Below are 14,444 nucleotides of genomic sequence, written 5' to 3'. Positions count from 1 at the left end.
AGGCTGCAGTTGATGCATGCTATGATTAACCTTTGGAAGCACTCCATAATGACGGATGACAGAGTCAACTGGCGATACTTATTAAGTTGCATTGCCTGATTTTTCTTTGGCACTGAGATGATAGTGGTTTTCTTGAAGCAGATAGGATCCTTAGCTCGGAGTATTGAGAGGTTGAAGATGTCTGCGAATACTCTTGACAGCTCATCTGTGCAGAATCTAAGTGCATGCTGGGGACTCCAACTAGGCCAGGCACATTCGCTGGGCTTACTCTAAAAAAGGCCAATATGACGTCTGGAGTAGTGACTATTTTATGGGGATTAACACTTGTTAACAACCCAATTTGCCTCATTAAGATTCAATCTCCCATCCTTCCAAAATAGCAAAAGAAAGTAGTTGCAGGGAAACACGACAAGGAAGCCACAGTGAGTGCCAAGCAGATTAAACTCACCACTTGCTCATATCCACCTCCATGTTGGAAACTTGGCAACAACATCTCTGGGCAAGGTCCATATACACTACTTCCATGGGCACAACATTCATAGACATTGACATCCAATATGTCCCAGCCCCTAAGAATTGTCATTGCACATCTCCGGTTCATTTACTGGACTCCTCTGCACTTCACTGCTGCATCTCATGCTGCACTAGCAGTTTTCGTTGTAATGCTGCAACAAAGGCTCTCTGCTTTCAGGGACATGTACTCAGCTCATAGAGGGGACCATGTTGCATCACCTGGCTCCTCACTCATATCATAAGCTCACTCAGACTGAGCCTACCTGATGCTCATAACACCCTTGCCTTGTCGTTTTGCTCTTCACTCGCTTAACTAGAGAAAACGGGCTTGTAATATTACTGATTTGACCAACCGTTTAGCACAGACACAGAGCCAGGAAACTTGTCATGCTTATTAGTAGGTTTCAGTCAAGACAAGGGGGATAGCATTCTATCAGGGTGGTCCCGGCACAGTAGTTCAAAGGTAACCTCTGATGCCATCCAGGGCCTCCCTAGGACAGTCAGAGTTAGAAGCCTCTTCATGAAGGGGTGTGGAGTTGAATGCTGGGCTGTGTACTACCTGTCTTGGTCTCTTTCTGCCCTATTGTGAGCTGTTTTCCTCCTGGAATGAAGGAGAGGCAGGAATTACAGGAGGGGGAAATAGTTGGCTCAGTTATTATGATGCAGATGAGAGGCACCCAAAGTGAGTGATTGGGCAGCACAGAGGTTGTGCAGCATTAGTAATGTTGGAGTTTGGGTAGGTGAGGGAGAGTGAGGAGAAATGTTATATGTGACACTGAGAGTGATAGAGCATTTGCCTTTGTGGGAGATGGGGACAATAGAGTGAGGGTGAGCTGTCGAAGACAAGATAGTGACTTTGACGCTGGAAGAGTGGAGTTGACTTTCTTCCCACACTGCAAGGCATTTTTTCAGATGGCAAAGACTGCTCTAACCTGGTTGGCAACGTCGGACAGGGCTATCATGGTTTGGTTGCCATGGCTCCCATTTTCAGTGCTGGAGGAGGACAAAGTCCCATGGTAGCACCAAACCTTCCAGCAGAACCTCAAGGACACTGCCCACAAGACTTGCCTCTACTTCCATGTCTGGGACATATGTCATTAACTGAACAGGGCAGCTCTTGAGTGACAGGTTAGAAATCACAGCTGAAAGATGCCATATGGGTGTAGTAGGTATATATATATTTCATAAATCTTTGTTTTCATGTCTCATTATGTTTCGTTTCCTGCAACTTCACACAGTTCTGCCAAACCATAGAAATGTCACTCCCTCTATACTCATTAAAAAAAATCACCACCTACTCCCATGCTGTCAAATTCCAACATCTATGCTGTAATATCATCAAATTGGAGTTGTGTAATGTTCTCGGGTTCCCAACATTAATGAAAGTCTAGATTCTTTCTGGTAACAAACATTGCTTTTGTCTGCCAAGTGGGGCTAATCACCTGGGCGTTGAATTTCCTTGTCATGTGACTCCGGGATTATTCCTGCTCCTCCCCTTCAGATAAAGAGCTAAAAGGCAATATGACAGAAGACTTTTCTATTCAGTGATAAATATGATCTGGAATGTACTGACCAAAAGGGTGAGGCAGGTTTGATAACTTTCAAAAGGGAATCTGGATTGTTCTTGTAAACTTGTATAGTATCCATATATTATGGATTCTATGATTTTGAAATCAAAGTTAAAAAAATCAAATATTAATATGAACTAATAGCAAATGGCATGATCAGAGGAAACCAACAGTTCATTTGATGTGCACATAATAGTGAAACATAGATTTCTTTATTTATTTTATTGATCAAGATATGGGAAATTTAAACAAGGCGTTGAATTTGCTGTGTCTATGCAAGTACTGCATTATCTTTGTTCTTTCTTGCTAAATATTGCAGCTATCTCTGCTTAATAACTCAACAGGGTGAGAGTGAACTGTTCTAATGTCAAATTTTGAGAAGCATAAGGCATTGAGACATATAGGTTTCTGGATGGTTTGGCTGCCTGTGATTGATGAACAGGTTTGCCCACTGTTAGTTTTGAGCTCAGTGCAAATAACTTGTGAGTTTCAGAAATGATATGTTTGAGTATTGACCTTTGGGTAATGTTCTCAGAACTGTGCTCCAGAGCTTTTGTAATGTTACATACTCTTATTTATATCCATAAGAATGTGAGAAATTCTGAAATGAGAAAAGGTCATTTAGCTCATCAACAGACCACAAATAAATATCCCTTGTTATGGCGTAGGCCAAAGCAACTCAATCTCCTAAAGGAAGGAAGAAAAACACAACATGTAAAGGTCTGAAAAGGATAAAACTCCAATATATCAAGTTAATAACAAAGGCCGTTGCAGATCTATCTCAGTGAAATAATTCGACTTTACCAATTATTTCCTGGGTCTTAAACTAAATGATCTTCTCTCCACTCCAAATTCACTGTCCTAAATTTGCACAGTGCTGTGCTCCCCTGCTGTGTGGGGTAAATTGTTGTCCAAGCTACATTTTAGTGTTCGTACAGATTGCTCATGTCATTTCACAGCATAGCCAGTAGATGTAGACTCTATATAAACATATGTGTAGGAAAGATTTGAAGGGATACGGGCCAGGAGCAGGTAGGTAGAACTAGCTGGGAATGAGATTATGTTCGGCATGGACCGCTTGGACTGAAGGATCGGTTCTCATGCTTTATGACTCTATGATTCTATGACTTTATGTGCACATTAGTATTAGGTCAGATATATACAACCATAGTGATTTTCTAACTCCCATATTATGAAAATTGGGCAGCCCAAGAGGCATATAGACCTGTAGAACAGAGAAACACACGTTGACACATTTCCATGCTGGCCAAATGTGATCACCTAACTATTCTAATCCATTTTCCAACACCTGGCTCATAGCCTTGTAAGCCTTAGCAAAAACTTCTAAAACATTAAGAGAAATGAGAATTTACAAGGTCAACCGAAAAAATAGGCATGGGAATGAAAGCCACTTGTAATTGAAAGAGTTCTTAGAGAGGCAGCTACCCATGAAATATTTCTAATCTGACAATGTCAACTTTAAAATTCATATTTTTGCTTCTCTTTGAATGTGTTACTGCATGTACCAAGGAAGCATGTGCAGAACACTTTGTCGGCTGCCTTCCATTTGGCAACGTGTGACGGCTGCACATTATAAGACTTCAATTTGCAAACTAAAAGCTGAATACTTAAAACAGATTGTCAGCATAAGGTTCCTTTTAACACTGCATCAGTCACACCAAGACAAGCCAGATAGAACAGGCTCTCCCCAATAGTACTTATTGTGTTATTTCTCCCAATTCAGTTTTTGGTGTCAGTGGAAATTCTCCTCTCTAGTCTCCTTATCAATTGCAATTCTTCCTGTCAAATGACCAAGGACAACTTGATGTGAACCACAAGGGTTAATGGTTGGAAAGAAGCTATAATGCCAAGAACCAATGCCAAGACTGATGGTCAAGTACATTTATCATTCCTTTCAAAATTTCACAGCACACATCATTGTTTATTACTATTGTTGTGCTGCTGTGTTAGTTATGTGGATGGTTATCTTTTGAGAATATTTTACTGGTATCAGAGATGGAAACTATTACCTTTAGTTCTGCATCTTCTTCCATGTTGATCATGTGAAAAAAAATTCATGAGTCCATAGAAGCAACATCAACTGGTTGAACTTTCTTCTTAGCTTTAGTTCTGTTAGAATGCACTTGCCACAGTTGACTCAGTTTTGCCAGCGAGTTTCCTGGCTACCTCAAAGTTTAGTCAAGATGCTTTCTGATCATTGTTACAATATGTTGTAATTCTTGAGCACCAATCATGGGTGAATGTGAGGTAGAATGCTGCTACCAATCTTTTGTCCTCTGGAAGTCTAAGGGACTGCTCAGTAGTCTGAGGTGAGCAATGGATCATAATAAATCTCAGCAGAAGATGCTTTAGCCTTAGTTAATAAAACGTAGTTTATTACATCTCAGTAAGTACAGTCAAGTTAGATTAATTCTCAACCATATTTATCATGGTAACAAGAAGCAAACAAAGACACATTTGCCTCACCAACTTCTATGGATGCACCATAGAAACCGTACTGAGTGAGTACATAATGGCCTGGTCTGGCAACTGCTCTATCCAGGACCATAAGAAACTACAGAAGGTTGTGCGCACAACCCAGGCCATCACAGAAACCAATCTTCCATCCATGGACCCCACTCACGTGGCTCGTTGCAGTGGAAAGGCTGACAACATAATCAAAGACCCATCACACACCACCCCACAACCCCCCGGAGTTGGCCTCCCACAACTATCTCCATCAGGCAGAAGATACAGAAGCCTGAACGCATGCACAAGCAGGGTCAGGAACAGCTTCTTCCCAACCATTATTGGACTGATGAATGATCTCTCTAGCCTCAAATAATGATTGTTCTTGCCAACTTGATCTCACCACGTACACGCCCTGGGCAATGTAACCTGTATCTCTGTCTAAGCCATTTTGATCTGTACATCTTTGTTTACTATGATCCGTCTGTACCGCTTGTAAACAAGGCTTTTCACTGTAATTTGGTGCATGTGACAATCAAGTACTCAATCATTCAATTGTGGAGAACAAGCCAGACCTTAACTGACTGATCTCTACCCAGAGGCAATGTGACATCAGATTGTGCACACTTTGGTAGAAATTAAACATTAGCTCTTTGGGAACCATTGCTCTCCACAAGCCCTGTTTTTCCCTTGCTTCACCCAGTTTACAATTATCTGTACAACTACATTATAGTGACCAGTATTATTTCTCCACCAAAGTTTTGATTTCACAAATTCAAGTGGCCTGAAGATTTCACAATTCTCCCTGAGCATATATTACTCGATCTTAGAAAAATCAGCACGCCTTTACCTTGAACTTTTCTGACCTTGTTGATGATAATCTCATTTCTCCGTTATTTCTACGTGCTGACATCCTTCACCGAGGATGTTTTTCTCTGTAGATGATGGTGCTGACCCATGATCTTATCTGGAAAACCTCCAATTGCATGCATGTTCATCTTGGAAGACAGTTGTCGAGATAAAAGTAAGCACCATGTACAAAGAAAAAAGAACAATACTGCACAGGAAGAGACCCTTTGGCCTCCAAACTTGTGCCAACACATTTTGCTCTTTGATACAAAAACTGTCTTCATTTACGGAATCTGTATCCCTCTTTTCCCATCCCATTCATGTACTTGTCCAGGTGCTTCTTGAATGCTGCTATTGATCGCTGCTTCTACTACTTTCCCTTGCAGCGTGTTCCAGGCACTCATCACCCTTTGTGTTGGAAACTTGCTTCGCATAACTCTTTTGAACATCCCCTGCCAACCCCGGCAATGGTCACATCAACCTGTGTCCCGTAGTAACCCACTCCTTCCCTCTGGCAAAAAGCCTTAAACTTTCCACCCTATCCATGTCATTCACAATCTTATACACTTCTTTTGGGTCGCCCCTCAATTCCCAATGTTCCAGTGAAGACAAAACCAGTCTATCTAACTTTACTTTGTAACTAAAATCCCCAATACCAGGCAACACCCTGGTGAATCTTTTCTGCATTCTCTGCAAAGCATCTACAAACTTCTGGTAGCATGGTGACCAGAAACATAGACAATATTCCACAATATTCTATAAAGCTGCAGGATAGCTTGTCTAGCCTTATACTCAATGGCCCTTCCAAAGAAGACAAGCATGCATTAGGCCCTTTTCACTACCTTATCTACCTGCACTGCCACCTTCAGTGATCTGTGGACCTACACACCCAGATCCCTCTGCACATTAATGCTCCTAATGGTTCTGCCACTCACTGTATAATTTCCACCTGAACTTGACCTCTCAAAACACACTACCTAACATTTATCCACATTAGACTCCATCTGCCAGTTTTCTGCCCATGCCTTCAGCTGATTTTATCCTCTGACGATCCTTCTCATGATCTGCAACTTCACCAATCTTTATACAGTCCTCAAACTTAATAATTAAACCAATCATGTTTTCTTTCAAATTATTTATGTAGATCACAAACAGCAGAGGTCCCAGCACTGATTTCTATGAAATACCACCAGGCACAACTCTCTGAGGGGAATGAGTCCTGGTGCAGCACAAGGGAAAGGAGTGCAGTGCAGTGTGAGGGGAAGTGAGTCCTGGTGCAGCCCGAGGGAACGCAAGCCCCAGAGCGTCACAAGGGTAAGTGAGCTCCAGTGCTCTGCAACATACTTTGTTGCAGTTCAGTGCCGGTGCAGAGTGAACTAGAGGCTTGGAGCAGAGTGGTAGAGTTGTTGGACTGGGTCCTGTTGCGGATGGTAAAAACACGTGCTGAGCTCCTGTTATTTGAAACTCTTTACCAGACTGTAATGTCAATCATTTAACTAGTTATAACTATATTATTTTGAACTTATTTTTTAGATCCTGTAAGTAATGCTACTAACTTTTCATTTCAAGATAACAAAGTGTGAAGCTGGATGAACACGGCAGGCCAGCAGGTTATCTTGGATTCTCCAGCATCTGCAGTTCCCATTATCTCTGGTACAACTTTCCATTTCATTCTTCTTTTGTATCCAAGATTTGTACCTTGGTATTTTTACCTAAGACAATGCCATTAGAGGCAGCCATTGTAAAAACTTTTCATGGTACTCCTGTACTTCTGTGCTGGAGTCCACATGACATTAAAGGAGATTCTATTCCACTCTGGAAAGCATCTTTCCACCACCACCCTCTTCTCCCATGACTAAACTGGTTCCGTATCCATCTCACTAGCTCACACCTGATACTATGTGACTTCACCTTTTGTACCAGTCTGCCATAAGAGACCTTGCCAAAGGCTTTACTGAAGTCCATGCAGACAACAACAACTGCTTTTCCCTCATCAATCATCTTCATCACCTCCTCAATTAACTCAATTAAGTTAGCTAGGCATGACCTTCCCCATACAATACTATGCTATCACCAATAAGTCCACTCGCTTCTGAATGGATATAGATCTTGTCTCTGAGAATCTTTTCCAATTAATTCCCTACTATTGATGTGAGACTCACAGGCCTGTAATTTTCTGCTACCCTTCTTAACCAAAGGGGACAACATTGGCTCTTCTTCAGCCCTCTGGGACCTCACCTTGGCAAAAGAGGATACAAAGATGTCTGTCAATGTTCCAGCAATTTATTCTCTCATGCCCCTCAATATTCTGGGATAGACCCCTTCAGGACCTGGGAATTTATCTAATGTAATACCTTTTAAGGCACACAACACTTCTTCATTTTTGATGATAGCTTGGTTGGGAAATTTGACACTCCCTTCCCTGAGATCAGCCTCCCGCAATTCCTTCTATTTGGTGAACACTGACACTAAGTATTTGTTTCTGATCTCGCCTACCTTTTCTAGCTCCTAACGTGGATTCCTTCTTTGTCCCTGAGTGGGCAAACCCTTTCCGTGGGTACCCTTTTGCTTTCTATATAAGTGCAAAAAGCCTTGGGATTCTCTTTAATCCTGTTAGCGAATGAATTTTCATGGCCCGTTTTAGCCCTTGTAATTCCATGTTTAAGTTCTTTCTGACTTTCCTTATATAATTTAATGTTTCATCATATCCCATCCTCCCAGACCTTACATATGCTTCCCTTTTCTTTTTGACAAATGTCACAACATCCCTGGTCATCTGAGTTTTGTGTAACTTGCCATACCTATCCTTCATTCTCAAAGGAATGTGCCAGTCATAAACTCTCACCAACTGCTGTTTGAAACACTCCCTCATGCCCAATGTGCATATACCCTTAACCAGCTGCCTCCAGTCAAAATTCTCCAGTTCCTGCCTATTATTGGTGTCATTCGCCTCCCCCCAGTTTAACACCTTCACTGAGGACTTCTATTATTCTTATCCGTGAATAGCTTAAAACTTACAGTTTGTGGTCACTGTCCGGAAAATGCTCCCCCACTGAAACTTCATTCAACTGGCCGGGCGCATTTCCCAAAACCAGATTCATTATAACCCCTTCCCTGCTTGACACAGTGTGGAGCTGGAAGAAAACAATATGTCAGACACCATCAGAGGAGCAGGAAAGTTAATGTTTCAGGTCAGGACTCTTGAAGGGTCAGGACTTGAAACATCAATTTTCCTGCTTCTCTGATGCTGCCGACCTGCTGTGTTCCTCCACAATGTATTGAGTCTCACTTCCAGCATCTGCATTTCTTGCTACCCCCCTTCCCTGGTTGAACTGTTTACCCACTGTGTCAAGAAATCCTCCTGAATGTTCCTCACAAACTATACCCCACCCAAGCTCCTAGTATGAAGTTAGTCCCAGTCAATATAGGGGAGGTTAAAATCGTCCACCACAACATCCCTGCTATTTTAACAATTTTCTAAAATCTGTCTACATCTTTTCCGCTCTATCTCCTGCTGGTTGTTGGGAGGCTCTAGTATACCCCCTGGCATTTTGATCTCACTTTTCCTATTCTGAACTAAAGCCATATTGCCTCACTTCACAAGTCTCCTGATGTATCCTCCCTCAGTGTAGCTGTGAGATGCTCCTTTACCAATAATGCAATTATCCCACCCCTTTTACATCCACTTCTATCACATCTGAAATATCTCAATCATGGGACAGTCGACTGCCAGTCCTGCCCCTCTTACAACCAAGACACCATTATTGCAATGATGTCATAATTCCAAGTTCTAACCAATGCGCTAAGTTCATGTACCTTGCCTATTATACTTCTCACATTGAATCACATGTATTTTAGAAAACATCCCCTGCTATTTCCAGCAACATTTCCCTGCCTGTTCTTGTTCTTAGTCATGTTTGCCTTAGTTTCTAACTCTCCCTCAATTCCTGCATCTCCTGCCCTACTCTTCTGGTTCACGTCCCCTGCCACAATAGTTTAAACCCTCCCCAACCACTCTACCAAGTAAACAAAGTGTGGGGCTAGACGAACACAGCGATGTTCAGCGATGTGTGGGTTAGTGTGTTAGTTGTGGGAAATGTGAGGTTACAGGGTAGGGGAATGTGTTTGGGTGGGCTGCTCTTTGGATGGTCTGGGTGGACCTGTTGAGCCAAATGGCCTGTTTCCACACTGTACAAATTCTATAATAATGTTACTTTAATGTCTAAACCTGAAGTCCATTCTTGACTTTACCTTTTCATCAACCAGACTCTCTTGCATGCAATCGCATTATCACATCAAATCGTAATGTAATATGACACTCTCATCTTATCAGGTCCTGCTTGCTAGTTTTCTATCTAGCTTCAAAAGATTTTACTGCAGGACCCCAGTGCCCTTCCGACCTGCATCATTTGGTACTAACATGCATTATCTTTAATTCCAGCAACAGTGTCTTGTCTATGGCCACAAACTACCTATTACCTTGGGCACCTTTACTATGAGGTTATTAGTTAATCTTATATACCTTTGCAGAATGCCAGACGAAGAGAACAAGATGTGAGTCATCATTACTGAGAAGTAATATATTGGCTACACGAACTGTTCAGCAGGAGTTGGAGAAGGCACATGTGCCTCCATCAAGGATTAGTGACAGGGTCCTAACTAACAGATTCTAGCCAGAGGCTATGTGGTATCACCAGACTAGGTAGAGCTCAGCATTGCTCAAACATTAATCGCTAGCAGAACTATTACCTTCACAGTGGACATCATTATGATAAAACTGTTATGTACAAGTGTTGTTTAACATGACCCTGACCAAATAAAAGTAGCTAGAATTTTGAGTGGACAGAAGGAAGGAGTCAAAGCAATCACATTTCTATTATTCCGTAAGAATTCCATTGAGAGGGAATTACAGGAAGCAAACTGCTGAGGAAGTAAAAAAAATGAACCTCATGATGCATTGCATAAATTTGAGCAAAAACAAATTATGGATTCATGACCATCGCTTCTTTGTAATCAGTATTCTTGCTTCACATAAAAATACTCTACCTTTCCAGAGTTCTGTAAAGCAGAGTTAACAGTTTAGAGAAATGTAATTAACTACAAAGAAGAATCACTGTAAAGAAATTTATTTATCATGAAAAAGTTAATGATTCCAAATAATTATAGGTTTCAGGTTTCCCATGCCACTCTGATTTCTTGTTGGAAAATGACCTTCTTCCATTATCACTGTGAAAGTGAACATTGGAGTATTATTCAGGGGAAAGAGCACTCAATGCAAAAATTAGAATTGTAATGTAAAGCCTGTAGTGTTATTCAGACACAACCCTGTGGCAGTAAGATCTTTGTAGAATTAGCAGTCCTAGGGAAATGTTAGAGAATAAAAATGTCAAAAGAAAGACAGACCATTTACTTGATTAAGTGATCCAGAGTCTTGTATAATTATTCTACCATGATTGTTGTTCCACTGTCACTAACTATTGACAGCCTATTCTAAAGAACATCCTCCCACTTGCCCACCATAACTTCAGTGTAAAACAATGCAGGAAATCTGGAAAAGTCAGACAAAGTTTCACTACAGATGCATTATATGGGCTTAATTGTGTGTTTCGCTGTTGATTATGAAAGACTAGAATTATCAGATAGACACCATAGATGTTCAATTTGCTCTGTTGATTGAGTGTCAGGTGAATAAATTTGTACTTCAATAGGTCTAATCTGATACTGGTGGTTTCAGGGTAAAGAATGGTGATACGCAAACCCAAGTGTTTCTTTTCAAATGGTGCAAAACCTTAATTTGTGCAGTTATTTAACAAGCTACTCCATATTTCCTTTTTCATTTGTTTCTTGGCCATTCTTTTTTTTTGTTTTACTCTGCTAATAACGGTAATTGTGGTTATGGAGGATGAGAAGGTGGAGTAAATTATTTTGTTAGATCATTATCCCATTCTAAGGATGCAATGAAGATGTTTTGATGATACCCTTTCAAGTGCAACTAGATTTCCTATGACAAAAAGCTGAGTTTTATCCTTTTAACCCACTCATAGCAACAGAGGCCGGTCATGAGTTAGAAGTCCAGAGGCTTGACTAATGGGTTTTTCAGATGTTTTTCAATTGAAGCATAACACTTCGATCCAGACCGATTAGAGGAGGTGGGCATGCTGGTGGTCATCTGGACATGATTGGTTGTTGAAGATTCACCATTTAAAGGGGAAGCATAAGACACAGAATGGCACCCCTGTACAAGTGTTAAGCCAAAGCCAGAAACTTAACATCAGCAAGGAAGAACACAATGCATGAACTTCAAAAGGGGCAAGAGTGGACATTGGACCACTGGAAAATGAGGTTGGAAAAGTAGTAATGGGGAACAAAGAAATGGCAGAGGAACTGAATAGCTACTTTGTATCAGTTTTCACAGTACAAAACATCAGCAACATACCTGAACTTCTAGAGAGTCAGGGGGTAGAGGTGATTATAGAGGCCATCACTCAGGAGAATATTACGGAGAAGCTGAAAGGACTGGAGGAAGTTAAGTCACCCAGACTGGATGAATTATAGCCAGAGTTCTGAAGGAGCTAACTGAGCAGATTATGGTGGCATTGGTGGTGATCTTTCAGGAGTGTCAGTGAACTGTAAGATAGCTAATGTAATGCCCTGTTCAAAAAAAGAGGGAGGCAGAGGGCAGGAAACTATTGGCCAGTTAGCCTGATCTCCCTCATTGGTAAGATTTTAGAGTCAATTATTTAGGATGAGATCGCAGGGAACTTAGAAGTGCTTGGAAGTAGGGCTGTGTCAGTACAGTGTAGTCAAGGGGAAGTAATGCTTGACAAATTTATTAGACTTCTTTGAGGATCTAATGAGCAAGTTAGACAAAAGAAAGCCAGTGGACGTGGTCTATTTGGACTTCCAAAAGGCAGAAATGTAATGCTGATCAAAAACAAAGTTGCTGGAAAAGCTCAGCAGGTCTGGCAGCGTCTGTGAGGGAGAAAACAGAGTTAACATTTCAAGTCCGGTGACCCTTCCTAAGAACTGACCCTTTCTGAGGAAGGGTCACTGGACCCGGGACATTAACTCTGTTTTCTCCACAGATGCTGCCAGACCTGTAGAGCTTCTTCAGCAACTTTGTTATTTTTCCTGATTTACAGCATCTGCAATTCTTTCAGTTTTTGTAACATATTGCTGATGCTATATGAGACTCTGGTCAGATCACATTTGGAATACTGTGAGCAGTTTTGGGCCTGTATCTAAGGAAGGATGCACTGTTGTCAGAGGAGGCTTACAAGAATGAGAGCTGAATAGAGTGGACATGGAGAAGTTGTTTTCATTAATAGGAGAGACTATGACCTGAGGGCACAAATTTGGAGTGAAGAGACAACCCTTAAGAACTGAGATGAGGAGGAATTTCTTTAGCCAGGGATTGGTGAATCAGTGAAACTCATTGCTGCAGAAAGGTAAAATCATTGAGTGTATTTAAGACAGATGTAGATATGTTCTTGATTGGCAAAGGGATCAAGGGTTATTGGGAGAAGGCAAAAGAATGGAGTTGATAAACATATCAGCCATGATTGAATGCCAGAAGACCTGATGGAATGAATGGTTTAATTCTGTTAAGTTGCTATGGTCTTTACTGCCGAGGACTGTAAGGCTTCAGAGTGAGATTGCTTTTCAAGCTGATTACCAGAGGGATTCTGACTCAGTGATCAGATAGGTGTAGCTCGAAACGGCAGAGGTCTCACTTCCATATACAGTGCTGGAGGATATGTCAGGGCAGGAGAGGTGAATGCGATGTCCTTCCATTTCCCACAGTCATAGGCCTCTTCCTTCTATCCCTGCAAAAAGAGAGCAAATGCAGCATGAAATGGCAGAGAACCAGGGATCCCCCAGTCACTGCCATCCTGGAGGCTGTGGAGGTGACCTCCCCTGCTCTGGTTATGCTTGGTAATTATAAATGGAGAGGAGGAACCCTTCTGTCTACTTGATGAAGTAATTTCATAACACTCAGCCAGACAGCATAAAGCAATGCCTCACTGTGACTTGCCATCATCATGAAATTACAAATATGATCGCTTTGAACCAAGAACAATTTACATTTATACAGAGCCTAACATTCAAAAGTACTTCATCGAAGCATTTTGAAACCAAATATGACAAAGTGCCTCAAAAGCTCAAATGCATGATTTAAAGAGTTACTTAAAGAAGGAAGATCAGGTACAAAGGTAGAGAGGTGTACCATATAGAGTGTTAAAGAATCGCAGCTGAAACAATGGGCTACATTTTACCGGGCTGCAAGCAGACATTTTCCCCACTCTCACAAACAGTCTCACAGTGTCTGACCTCAGCTGTGGAAATTGCTGGGATTTGAAGTAGTGGGGAGCAATGGCCACTCCATAAGAGGTAGGTCCTGGGTTTTTAGTCTGGGAAGGAATCCTGATGCTTGAGGAGAGGAAGGCAGAAATCAACATCTCATTGATTCACTCTTTTCGTTACTGTAGCATAGTGACAAGAGTACTATATGGAAATATTTTGTACCAAATACAAGAGGCATTTAGTAAATAGTTATCAAATGCTTTTTGGCAACACCTTCCAAATCTGTGACCTCTACCACGTTCTGGAGGAGGGCAGCAGATACATGGGAACATCACCACCTGCAAGACCTCCTTCAGGTTACTCACCATTTTGACTTGGTAATGTATCTATTTCATCATTGCTTCAGTGTTGCTAGATCAAAATCCTGAACTCCTTTCCTAATGACTCCGTAGGTGTATGCACATCAGATTTTATGCAGCAATTAGTCCACTGAACATGCCAAATTTAGACTGGAAATTGCTTACCTAGATCTTTCTTCTGTCATTTTTATTCATTCCTGCATCCGCAAAAAGACCAGTACTTATTGCCCGTCCCTAAATGCACTTGAAAAGGCAGACCTGAGCCCTTTCTTGAGTGACAATGTTCCATAGATACGTATGCCCTTGGTATGCTTTTATGGACAGATTTCCAGAATAGCAAGGTGCAGTTTGTATAAGGCCTTTGGAAGAGAAGTTTTTAATG

The sequence above is a fragment of the Stegostoma tigrinum genome, chromosome 1 (genome assembly GCF_030684315.1).
Source record: "Stegostoma tigrinum isolate sSteTig4 chromosome 1, sSteTig4.hap1, whole genome shotgun sequence".
In the NCBI taxonomy this organism is placed as follows: Eukaryota; Metazoa; Chordata; class Chondrichthyes; order Orectolobiformes; family Stegostomatidae; genus Stegostoma; species Stegostoma tigrinum.
The sequence above is the reverse complement of the archived record's forward strand: the minus strand, read 5'-3'. Positions refer to the sequence as shown.